Source organism: Pinus tabuliformis, chromosome 1_1, assembly GCF_031772625.1.
Source record: "Pinus tabuliformis cultivar Carrire ecotype Pingquan chromosome 1_1, CPIR1, whole genome shotgun sequence".
In the NCBI taxonomy this organism is placed as follows: domain Eukaryota; kingdom Viridiplantae; phylum Streptophyta; class Pinopsida; order Pinales; family Pinaceae; genus Pinus; species Pinus tabuliformis.
In genome coordinates this window covers 46,721,394-46,734,745 of record NC_142297.1, presented here as the reverse complement: position 1 = coordinate 46,734,745, position 13,352 = coordinate 46,721,394, and positions in this window count along the sequence as shown.

Genomic DNA, 13,352 nt, shown 5'->3' with positions numbered 1-13,352 from the left:
GTGGGAACCTAGATACATTGGAGGAGACCAACAACGTCAAGGAAATGGTTGTAATCTCTTTCTGATTGATATGAATACAACTATTTATTGATTTCCTACATGAAGTTTTATTTTACATATTTATGGCTTAATGACGTCATGTTAAGTAGGCTGAATACAATATTGTATGCTATCACATTTGTTGTTGTTGTTTTTTGTTTGCTTGTATGAGGTATGTGAAGGAAGGAAATGAAAGATAGCTGGAGTAAGGAAGCAGGATCATCACCAAGGGGAATAACATTCTAAGAGGTAGGCCCTCTTAATTGATTCTAGCTTAAGGATATTTTCCATAGATTATCTGTTTGTGGCTAAACCTGCTCTCTCGAGCTAGAGGAATTTTTTGTGTCTGTGCTAAGAATTTACTTGCACCACAAATTGGTGACTCCACTGGGGATCCACAATCCTTCTGTTTGATTCATTGTCATTTTATGGTTTTGTGTGAACTTTTCTAGTATCACCATTTCTCTCTAGTGTTCTCTTCTTCGCTTGGTTTACTGCTTTGACTCTGAAATTTACAGTGGCAAGTCTAGTTTTGGCCCTTGATTTTTTTTTCTTGAATCCCTTAATCAATGCTCTTTTTGGACAAATAGTCATGTTGATTAGGCCTATCAGTGCTTGTTGTCAGTTAGGCAGTTTCTCTGGTCATGTTGATCAATGCTTGTTGTCAGTTAGGTAGTTACTGCAGTTGTGCCGATTAGTGCGAGTTTGTAAGAAAAGTCGCACCGACCCCCTTCTAGTGCTTGTTTTCAGTTAGGCAATCATGCCGATTCCTATAGGTAAAGATTAGATTTTCCCCTAGATCATAACCAGTGTATCTTGCCCTTCTTATTTCTCTCTCTTAGCTTGTTTTGATTGTGTTCTCCCTGACTAGAAAGTCCTATTAACTTGGTTTATATGCTTGTTTGGTTTTCCCTTTCTTTACTTGGTTTCTTGAGTTCTTGGATGGTTTGTAACCCTAGGGAATCTAGGTTGTCATCCATTCACCTGTTCATGTGCTTAGAAATTCAATTCGATAGTCAAGTTAATCCTTCCCTTTCATTTGTTAGTCATTTTGTTGCTTTGATTTCCATTAAAAAGTTTGAAAAGTTCTGTTTGTTGATTGAGCATCTCTTTTCGGGCATAGATCACATTGCTCATCTTATTTTTGGTTGAGTCTTTGCATCATTAGTTTGGAAGGAATTCTATTTTCTGCTTTACATTTGGTTGAGGTTGATTGTATTGGAAATGTTTCATTGAAGTGTTTGTGAAATATTCGTTTTCTCATTTCATTGAAAAATACATAATTATAGTTTGTCGAATCAATATGTTACATTAGTTAGAATCATTGAAGACTAGAGTTGCATCGTCATTTGCATTGGAAAATAAATGAATTATCTTTACTATTAAAAGGACTAGTTGAAGTGCATTTGATAGGAATATTCAATACATTTTGAGATTTATTAGCGAAATATTTTATTATTTGATTGTTGCATTGATTGTGTGTTCTCTATCTCTCAATTACTGTTAACTTTCATCAAAGACAAAGATTTCCTTTCTCATATAGCTTCATGTAGGAGTTTCTTCTAGTTGATAGTGGTAGGGCCTTGTAATTCAAACCTAATTCAAGATCAACCGTAAAATCTATTGAATTAACCTAACGAAGCATTGAAACTTAATGTTTATATTTAGAAGGTCTAGTCTAGAGACGTGTTCCAACGTCTTTAAACCTTGCAACTGGCATTCGTTGTGGCACTAGATAGCACTAGTACAGACTTGTGCTCCCTGTACCATCATGTATATAGGGAGACTCCACTAGGTTGCAATCCTTTATCCGTAGGAAGCCGAGTCTGCTACCTTGTAAACATAATGCATGGAACACAACATTCAGGGAGATTACATGCATGTACTTCTTGATTCGCTAGGAGGTATTCTGAAGTTCATAGTTACCTGGTAATTAGATCATCCAAAGTAGTCATTTTGGTCCTTTTGAATATTTAAATTTAAAATATCATCGAGCACTTGTCATTTTGAGCCCATTCAAACCGAAAGAGACTAGAGTCACCTTTTTTCCTTTTCTCAATTCTTTGAAAAGGAAAAGTTTTGTTTCAGTGTTCTAAAATTAACTTCCCATGAAATATTCCTAGTCAAATCCTATGTCAACATTTCTAGAATCTAGCATTCAAGGATTCCCCTTGGATGGAATCCTGGTCCTCTTCCTTCTTTTGGAAACGTTTGTGCTCCTTACATGGCGATGTTGTCCCTTCCTGGGTTAACCATCAGTCTACCTATCTGGTCGTTTTCGACCTTGGTGGTCCCGAGCGTCCTGACTCCTGTCCAAATGTATCCTTCATTTGAATCATGTCATGATGATTCTAAGGTTGACCCCTCACCTTCTTCCCCCATTTCTTCACCCTCCTCTTCTACTTTGCCTAGTGAAAGTTTCAAATATAGTAACCAGGAGGCTAAGAAGAAGAAGAAGATGATGATGATGAAGAAGAAGTTAGATAAGCAAGAGGCCAATTGTGTGGCTATTACTCCAAATGCACCTCTTGTAGAAAAACCTTATGATCCTCCAAGGAAAGTTAGATTCCCTTGCAAGCTATGTAAGGGTGACCATCTCCTTCGAGATTGTCCTCAAATTCCCGGAGTCTTAGAGGTATGGTCTCAAGACTTCAATCAACCTTCCCCGTCAACCTCTAGAGATCATGTCGATGCTACACCTTCAGCTAATGATGGTAATAAGAAGGGAAATATTAGATTCCCCTATGGTTATGTGAAGGGAAGCATCTTATTTACCTTTCTCCTCTTATGGATAAAGCTTCCAAAATTTTGGAAAACCTTACATCTCCTCAACCCCAACTTCCTGTTGGTTATCAGAGACTTTCTTCTAACCATCTCCTAGTTGGTAAAGAGATTAAATTGGATTCATCTTTTGCCCATCTTGCTCTTCTTGAGCATGACTCTCTTATGTCTATTCCTGACAAACCATTGGTTGAAAAGAGTGTCGACTTAGCTCTTCCTTCAGTTATTCACTCTGTTCTCGAAGAGACTGGTGATCATACTACTCATGTTCTTCCCATCTCCTTAGATTCTCATGAATCAAAGAGTGAACCTCCCATCCCGGCTGTTCAGGAGATTGCTTCTCCTATTCCTACAGAGCATGGGGAATTCATATGAGTCCCCCACCAACTATTTATGTCATTTCTTTTGATTGGAGTAAATTGACTACTTTTTGCATTCCATCTCATGCACCTTTCCAGATCACAGTAAAAGCCTATAATATGGTAGTACATGGGACTATATTATATGAAGGTGTGTCTATTAGCATCATGTCTTCTACCACTTGGAAAGCTTTGGGTTCCCCATAGCTTGTGCCTGTCACCTAGAATCTGTCGGCTATAAACAGATGAACCAGTCAACCCTTAGGGATCCTTCCAAAGTTACCTATTAATTTGGGAAGAAAGATTGTCTATATAGACATGATGGTAGTCTAAGGTCCCTTAGATTTCAATATTCTCCTTGGATGTGACTATGTTTATGTCATGGGATCTCTTATTTCTTCACTTTTCCGTGTGTTTTGTTTACTGCACGATGGGATAATTGTGACTATTGATCAACTATTGTTCATTGGTCACCAAGCACCTCCTTCACAACCATCCTCCCCTATCAGCTCTTGTTTGCAAGAAATACCTTCCCCGACATAGGTCAATTATGTGGCTACTCGTTCCATCACCGCATCTGTTGATGATCACATAGATGGTATTGTACATTACATACTGGGGGCATTGGAACTTGATCTATCTTTGGTACGAAATGATGTGTATTCCTCCCAAAGCGTGGTTATTCCATATAGTGAATACCTCACGGGAGCCATGTTATCTTATGGGCCATGAACAAACGCTGTGACGATAGTTCCTGGTCTTGTGTCAACCTCATTAAAAAATGAAACAAGGATTCATGAGGATGATTCCTTGTCTTGTGACAACCTTGTTAAAAAATAAACCAAGGAGTGCGAACATAGTTTCTTGTCTTGTGTCAATCTCGTTAAAAAATGAAATAGGGGTCTCGAGGATAGTTCTTTTACTGTGTCAAACTCATTAAAAAAATGAAGCACCTCCATTTTTCGAATCGAGTCTTTGATTGAGATCTCGTAAATCCCAGTTGAGTCATTCCTCTATCTCGAAAGTGAACCTTCATTCCATTCACCAAGTTGAATGAAATGAAGCTTGGGAGGCATGTACCTCGAATTGAGTCATTATTCTGGGGGCATGCAAACTTATCTCAAGCATATTTTTTTGTTTCAAGCTTGTGCAAACATGAAACTAAATCTAAGCAGATTTTTCCATGGTTCAAGCTTGTGTAAAAATGAACCCATGCCTGATTTACAGCTCGTGATTTCCGTTCTAATCAGTTGATTTATGCTAGATGAGCCTTGGTTATTTTATTCCATCACCACCATCTCTTTTTCCGACCATAGGCTTTCACTTGGTTATTTTTCCTTTCCTGAGGAACCACAATAATGAGTGGTTTTATTAGCCAACCTCTTGACCATTACATGTTTTGAGCAGTTCCTCCATTGTCAAAACTAGTTTCTACCCTTTATACCACTCGTTCCTCTAGGACGAGTCACCTTTAAGCTCTTTTTTGACTCGTAAAATATGAAAATATTTCTGAGTACTTTTCCCTTTTTGACTTGTAAAAGATAATAAAATTGTGGGGTCTGCTTTCAAGCTCTTTTTCGACTCTTTAGACATGAAAATATTGCCAAGCTCTTATCATTTTGAACTCGTTACAGGCTGCCAAATGTCATTCGCCTAGTATATATTTACCCCTTTTCTAGGCTGGGATAAACTGTTTATGAAAAATGTACACCTTGACTAAAATGGTCAAGCAGTTCTCTCAAGTATCGTTTTCTACCTTTTTGGGCTAGAGAGACACAAATGTACGAAAAGGGACCATGTGGAGTTTTCTTTTCTGTGTCTTTTTCAAACTCTCTAAACATGAAAAAGATATCGAGTTACACCTTTGTCGAAGTTGTTAAAACATTAAAAAACATTGGATTCGTCACCATGACAAACATGAGCTTCTCCTTTCTAGGGCTCATTAAAATTACTAGATCCGATTTGTCTGAAGTATGAACTTATAGTGCAAGCACAACTATCCCCTTCAAGCTTGCAATAAAAGATAATTGGGGTACCTACCAGAAATGGTGGGGAAAATTGGATATCTAATCAATCATCTTGGCAACTCACTCTTGAACATGACACTTTCTGCTTCGTGAAGGGCTGGGATATCCTCTTTTTCATCATTGACCTTCCTGGGTTAGGCAATTCATTTTTTCCTTCCATTTGATCTCTGCCACATCATCATGACCATTGATCCTATGGATCCAAAAGTTGCCAAAATCCAGAGTTGTGCTGCCGATATGTTCAAGAGTTAGTCCTTTTGCAATTACACTTACTCCTGATTATCTATGTCATCTGAAATCATTTTCATCCCTTTGTCTAATGTCGATGATGTGGGATACATCATGGCCCTCCTTCGACATGGTCACTTCCTTTTGACTTCAGCTCATTATCCAGGAAGCTGGTCAAGAGACTCCCTTCCAGTACCTTACATCTTGCATGCCCTAGTGGGAAATACTTCACACTCGATGACAAGTGCACATCGTTGGATTTTGATAGGGTGATTTCATGGGTGTTCGACATCAGTTCTTTTATTCACATTCCGTGAACTATGCTACTAGTACCTTGAGAGCCATTGTCATTATTGGTGGTTTTTCTCATGCTTGTTAACAGTTCACATCATTAACCGGTAATCAAGCGACTTTCTAGCATGTTCAACTTTAACACTGTTGGGTATGGAATCCCCCCACAACATGTTTCGGGGCTCAAAGCCTAAGTTTTGGTCAAATATTATTGTAAGACTCTGTGGATTGCAGGCACGGAGCACAAAGGTATGTTGAGTCATAAGTTTGTCCACCGTAAGTTTTGTAATGTTATGAAACCAACTCACAAAAAGATAGAAGAGAGAGATAAACACCTTATAATTCAGCCTCCTCGAGGGGGGAACTTGTTTTACATTACACAAATGAACAATTCTTGGATGATACAAATGACAAGGTCTCCTTTCTATATATAGGAGTCTAAGGGGTCATAATATAATCAGAGACAACATAACAATAATAATGTAAGGGCACAATAATAACAATAGTGGGTGTCTATGGGGAACAATAATAACAATATGGGGACTACATGGGAACAACAATATAATAAGGGTATTCTATTAATAACAATAAGGGGTTACACTAGTAGTATAATGACCTAACATGCCCCTCTCCTTCAAAAAGTGTTGCCCTCAACGCTTGAGTAGTTCTTGATGCCTTTGTATAAAATTCTTGTCCTACCATGTGGAATCTTCAACGGGTAAGTTCTTCCACTTGATGAGATAATCTGAAATTGATCGATTTTGTAGTTGTAGGGTTCTTGTTTCTATGACTACTCCAAGCTCCAATATGATTTTTCCTTCCTCGTCAAGTTCTGGAAATATTGTTCGAACTAGGATATTCTGCAACTTTTGAATGAGTGGCCACACTTCTTCATCCTTCTTCCATTCATCCCTTGCTTTGTTCATCCAATCTAGTTGGATAATAGAAATAGCACAAAACAATGCTTGCACATCCTCATCCTTTCTTGAGAGTGCATATGTAACAACATTTTGCTTCCCTTTTTTGTAGATGATTTCAAAGACATAACCTAACATATTTGTGACCCATTTTTTTTGTTCTTCTAAAGATAATCTTTGTTCTAAAAAGTATTTAAGACTATCATGATCCATTTTTACGTTGAAGTGTCTTCCCATTAGGTAAGGTCACCATTTCTTAAGTGCATGTAGTATCACCAACATTTCCTTCTCATAAATATCTTTCCTGAGATGTAGCCATAAAAATACCCAATTACCTACATCAAACCTTCTTTCACTGCGATGTTGATTTGCCTATTGTTTCATTTGATTCTAGACCAAAGTGGAATTATCCTTTAAAAGTTGGAGAACTTGCTGTTGATGCTCGATGTGATATTTCACTGCTTGAATTTTTTTCTTCTTGATATGTCCTTCTACCTTGAGAGTTTGATGAGTGGTAATTTCTTCCAATGCATTACAAGATATGGTCGGATTCATTTCTTGATGCTCGACGTGATATTTCAATTCTTGAACATTTTTCTTCTTGACAGGTCCTTCTATTTTCATAGTTTGAGTGGTAATTTTAGCCAATGCATTACAAGATATGGTAGGATTCATTTCTTCTTTCTCGATGTGATATTTCACTTCTTGAACCTTTTTATTCTTGATATGTCCTTCTATCTTGAGAGTTTGAGGAGTGGTAATTCTTGCCAATGATTTATAAGATATGGTCAAATTCATTTCTTCTTTCTCTGGGGTTGGTTCCTGGTGTATATCCTCTTCTTTCGATGTTTCTTGATCCTTTTCTTCCTCTTCTTCACTATCAATGTAAACTAATTTCTTCTCAGCACACTTATGACCTTTAATGTATTTTTTATCACAATTGTAACAAAGTCCTTTTGCTTTTTTCCTTCCAATTGTTGTGGTGTCACCCTTGTAGGTTGTGGAAGGCTAGGAGAAGCAACACTTCCATGTTTATAGTTGTGAGAGGTAGAATTCCTTGTTGCCATAATTTTTCTTTCCACTTTTCTTGCCAACTTGAATGCCTTCTCCAATGAATCAAGTTCCCAAAGACAAACCTCATATTGAATGTTATCCTTTGAAGTCCCTATGGAGACATCAATCCTCTCCTTCTTTGGAATATCATTTTCCATTATATTGAATTTTTTAAAGTCCTTAATGTGCTCTTCCATTGAACACTTTTGTTTGAGATTTATCAATTGGCTAAAGAAGGTGTTTCTCTTTGTATCCTCATAATGTGTTATCATTTCCTCCATGAAAATTGACCACGTGACAAGTGGTTTACGAGAGAAAAGCCCTTTATACTATAAAAACTGATTTGGTTCTAAACAATTAGATGAAATAAATACCTTTTGTAACAGTGGTACACCATGTAGATCAAAATATTTCTCCATCTGTAGTATCCATTTTACCAAATCCTTGACATCAAACTTCGTCATCTCGCTTTTTCTTGATTTTAGGAGCTCGATCTTGAAACGACTATAACTTTGTGCTGTCAAATCTTTAAGTTCTGAAATTTCTTCCCACGGTAATCCTCTGAGTAATATTTCTAACCCCACAGGTCTTATAAAGATTGGATTCTCTAATGAAGAGTTATGCCAAATCTCCCACAATGGCCTGAGTATAGACTGATTCAGTAGAGCGAACTTGTATGACGTGTCACGAGTCCCTATTTCAACCTTAGGTTTTGAAAATGATACCTGACAAACTATAGTTCGACCTATTTCTGTACCCTATTACGAAATTCAATCTAATGCTCAGAGTGAAAGTTATGACGATTATCCCATGGTCACCTATTTGGAATGTAATTCAGGGGTATGAAAAAATTGTAACTTCCTCAGATTATATATTTGAAAACATAGTGTGACAAGATCTGAAAGTTAGATCTAAGGTTCAGACCGATTTATTCTCAAATGGGTTTTTATTTGAGCTTCTGAAACTTTGTATCGAAAGAGTTATAGCAAAAATTCCACAATAGCCTGTTTTAGATGAAATTCTGGAGCTTGCAAAAACCCTAACTTCCTCAGATCATATCTTCGAAAATATAGCACAATAAGATCTGAAATGTCGACCCAAAGTTCAACGTGATTTCATCTAAAATGGGTTGCTTTTTTTAGCTTATGAAATGTCGCAAAAAAAACGTTATAGCGAAAATGCCACAATGACCTGTTTGGAGCGGCAAAACCCTAGAATCCAAAGCTCTAATACCAAATATTATGAAACCAGCTCACAAAAAGATAGAAAAGAGAGATAAACGCCTTATAATTCATCCTCTTTGAGGGGGAAGCCTCCTTTACATTACACAAATGAACAATTCTTGGATGATAAAAATGACAAGATCTCTTTTCTATATATAGGAGTCAAAAGGGTCATAATATAATTAGAGCCCACACAACAATAATAATGTAAGGGCACAATAATAACAATAGTGGGCTTCTATGGGGCACAATAATAACAATAAGGTGTTACACTAGTAGTATAGGGACCTAACATTGTAATGTTATGTAATGTCGGCCTACCCATGGTCCGCGGACCATGGGAATGTATAAATAATAGTGAGGCTTTAAGTTGTAAGGAAATTAAATAATGGAGAGGAGAATGGAGAGAAAAGAATGAGGAATTGAGTCGAATCTGTAAATTCTTGAGTCGTAATAGTAGGAAGAGGCTCTGCAGTTGAGTGCACAAAGGCCTAGTTGAGTCCACAGCTGAGTGCACAGACCCTTGCAGCTAAGTGTGTAGGGCATAGTCAAGTCTGTAACCAAGCAAGAAGAATAATAAAAAGACGTTTGATTCCAAATATTGTGTATCTGTTTCTGTCTTGATTTCTATGCCTTTATACTATTTTGTTTATCATGCACACTTATATGAATGTTGAACACTATTAAGTATAATTGGGCTCATACAGATAAGTTAAGTAATTGATCAATATCATACTAACGATGAGGAATTTGGGTAATAACACGAGGTGCACCTCGAGCAGGGCTGCGTGAAGGCAGCATCACAGGCCACAAGGGACTGATAGCTGCGCGTAGCGACATGCACGTAGGGTCAAACCACGGAATACCGAAAATAATCAAACATCTTTAGGGTGTGAAAACTCGGTTCTAGAACCCTCCCATACTGCTTCGAGTGAGACCTCAATCCGCGCTCCGTGGACTATTGCCGAAAGGGTTAGTAGTACCGGGATTTATTTGGCTAAATCGTCTTGAACCTGGGTCAGGCCCATGCAAGCCAAAAAATGGTTCCGTTGCCAAGATTGGGATGTGTAGAAGGGATGTCTGATGTCGTGGCACTGGAATCCAATGAAGAAAGAAATTGAAGAGTCGTTGGACAAGAAGATTCACGAGTTCGCAATGCAGGAAAATAGGAATCCGTGAGTGTCTAAGGAGCAGTGGTTAGAGCACTACTTAAATAGGAAATCCATGAAATTTTCTTTGCTTCCTTTCCTTCCGAGCAATATGAGTGGATCATGAAGCTAGAAGACAGTCAAGGAAGGTGTAGGCTTCATAAACTGATCGTGTGGACTTTGGAGTTAGTGTGCAGATTAGAACCCTCGGAAGATAAGATTGTGCACACTATGGACTATTGGCTCGATCAAATTATAGGAGTATTTATCACTGAGTTCACAGTAGACACGACTATCAGCTACAGTAAGGTAGAATGATGCTTCCTCAAGGGACCACGAGGTAAGTATATTAAATCTTTGAATGCGTAGATTAAGATGTTATTGTGTGAAAAGTGGGTTATGCAGCTAAATTAATGTTTTGGACTACATGGAGTGGGAAGATCTATAGAAACGAAGGTAGCATAGGGATAGAGAATAGCCCCTTGATTTCGTCGTGATGAGAAAGTGAGGAAGACCTCTTGGAAGTTTCACCAAGAAGCGCGGTCAGTTTGATAAGATAGCAGATTCTTTGTTTACCACCTCCACCTACACTGCCACTCATCTAACCATCTTCACCTTCATCTCCATCCACCCCACCTCCACAACCCTCGTAGCTCAATATGGCGAGCATGATCAAACTCTTGGTATTCAGAGGAGTAGGAAATGAAGATCTGGACCAATTTTGGTTCGTTGTGAGGGTAGTATGGGAAGCACAAGGAGTTTTATATGACAATATAAAGAAGGCTACATTGCTAAGCGAATTGCATGATCACGCCCTAACATGGTACATTAAGCACTCTAATGATCATCCAAATGTAGGAATCACAGAAATTCAAGCAGCGCTGAATAGGGAATTTAGCAGGCCAAAATTAGAGACACAATCAATTATTAGATTCAAGGAGATCGTGATGCTCCCGGGTGAGACCCTCTAGGATTTGGATCAAAGACTAAAGAGTATTATTCATGAAGCCAACATGACGTTGACAGATTCATAGCACTGTGCATGGTTTGTAGTGTCACTATCACCGCATTTAAGGACAGTGCTATTACAACAAAATCTTTCCACCCAAGCTAAAGCTTTGGAGATGGAAATGAGGTTGAATGAGACCCCTATACATGATCCTAGTCTGGGAGTCCAACAAATACACGCGCAACTACAAATTTTGTGTTTGGAAATGCAGAGCTTGAAACAGGACAGGACACCTCGGCCAAAGACACGTGAGGAAGTATGATGCATAAAATGTTAAGGTCAGGGGCATGATAAGGACCATTGTCCTGTTTTCATGAACTAATTAGCGGCAGGAGGGCCAATTCCATTAAGACAAGAGGCGAAAGAAAGGCCCAACGTAGTGCCTGCATTGTGGTGTGCGATATGTCAGATAGGAGGGAAACACAATACAAATAATTGTCACCTATTATAGAAGTATACACAGACGTCCCAACAATTGTTTAGTAATTTTTGTAGGTCGGTAGGCCATGATGAATGCACCTATAGAAGCTACGAACTAATGATAGATTAGAATCCTACCTATAGAATGCATACCGAAATGCGAGCCCTCGATCTGAATGCAAGGATGACGTGTGCTGGATTTCAGCAGCGCAGATGAGGACGAGGAGGAATGGGACTAGGAAGGGGTCATGGACAACTAATTTGTTACAATTGTGAAGGGCCAGGACACTACACCCACTATTGTATGAATCTAACAATAACCTCATGTTTTTACTATACTCAGTTTGATCATGAGGTAGAAGACTACCCTACATTGATAGAAAAGTTGCATGAAGAAGGGGTACTCCAGCCTCCCCATCTCAAAATTTACAAATGCTGAGGTCTGAACTGCGCAAAGAGGACCTGAATGTAAACATAATGCTTAAAAGTGGTATAAATATAGGAGATGATAAGGGTAAGCAGCCTGAAGAAAGTGAGTGGGTTCACAAGGCTCCTACAAAGGAGCCTGAATTTGATTTAGAGCGCACAAAGGAGACATTCATGGAAGCTAAAAAGAGCTTCACGGAGGCCTCCACTTCAGGTAGTAAGGATTAACTAGAATCAGGGATGGATCCTTCAATGCTCAATACCTTTCTGGAGACATGCATGAAATTGTTGCAGGACAGCAAGGTGGTAAAAGGACTATAGGAGCTTATCACTAGGTGCACAAGGTTAGGAGAACTACGCGTGGTTCAGAAAGTTGGAAAGCATTCATTGTGCATAGGAAGGGAACTGAGATTGACTGCACAAATCAGAGAATATGAAATGGATTAGGTAATTTTGGATTTATGATCGGACGTGAATGTATTACCAAAATAGACATGGGAATGCATGGGCAGGCCCATGATGTAGTGGTCTCCTATTCAAATAGGAATGGCTAATTAGCAAAAGATCCTACCAACAGGAGATTTCAAGGGGTAACAGTGGATATTAAAGGTGCGAGCATGCTGGCGGATTTTGAGGTGATAGATATTGTTGATAATAGCAATCCTTATCCTGTGCTACTGGGCATAGACTGGGCCACTGACATGAACGGAGTCATAAATTTGAAGAGAAAAATGGTTTTTGATAAAAAGTCACTACGCATCATAGTACTGCTAGACCCTGCTGAAGGAGTGTGATACATTGAACCAGTGCGTGATGATGATAGTAATGATGATATTGATTACATATACAAGATAATTGCATGAGAACAAGATTGGGTGAATCCAACTACAGATGGTAGGATTTAGTGGGAGCACAAGGGCTCCTGCACTTCGGATTCAGATGAAGAAATATAACAATGGTAGAATTGGTTGCATGATGTAACAAAACTCAAATGCAATATAATAATGAGATCACTGCACTGTGTGACAACAAAGGCAAGGAATATGCCAATGTATGATGGCTCGACAATGGAGGAGGAATTTCTGGACAAATTTGAAAGCGCAATGCCAAAACAACAACAGTTCAATGCACTAAAACGAGCACTACAGGCTGCGCCCGCAAGATGGTGGGGTACGCATCAAAAATTTTCAAGGATTGGAAGGAATGAAAAAGGATGATGCACCTATGATTTGGAAACCCCAGTTAGGGATGAGAGTTGGTTTCAAGGGACAAAGCAACTTGTGCACCCACCTTCTTGTTAGAAAATTATATATTACGGAGCAATGGAACACATAAAATATTGCAGAAATATAAACACAGAAAACGCACAAAACAAGAGAGACACAGATATACGTGGTTCACCCAGTTTGGGCTACATCCACCCCGAACAGC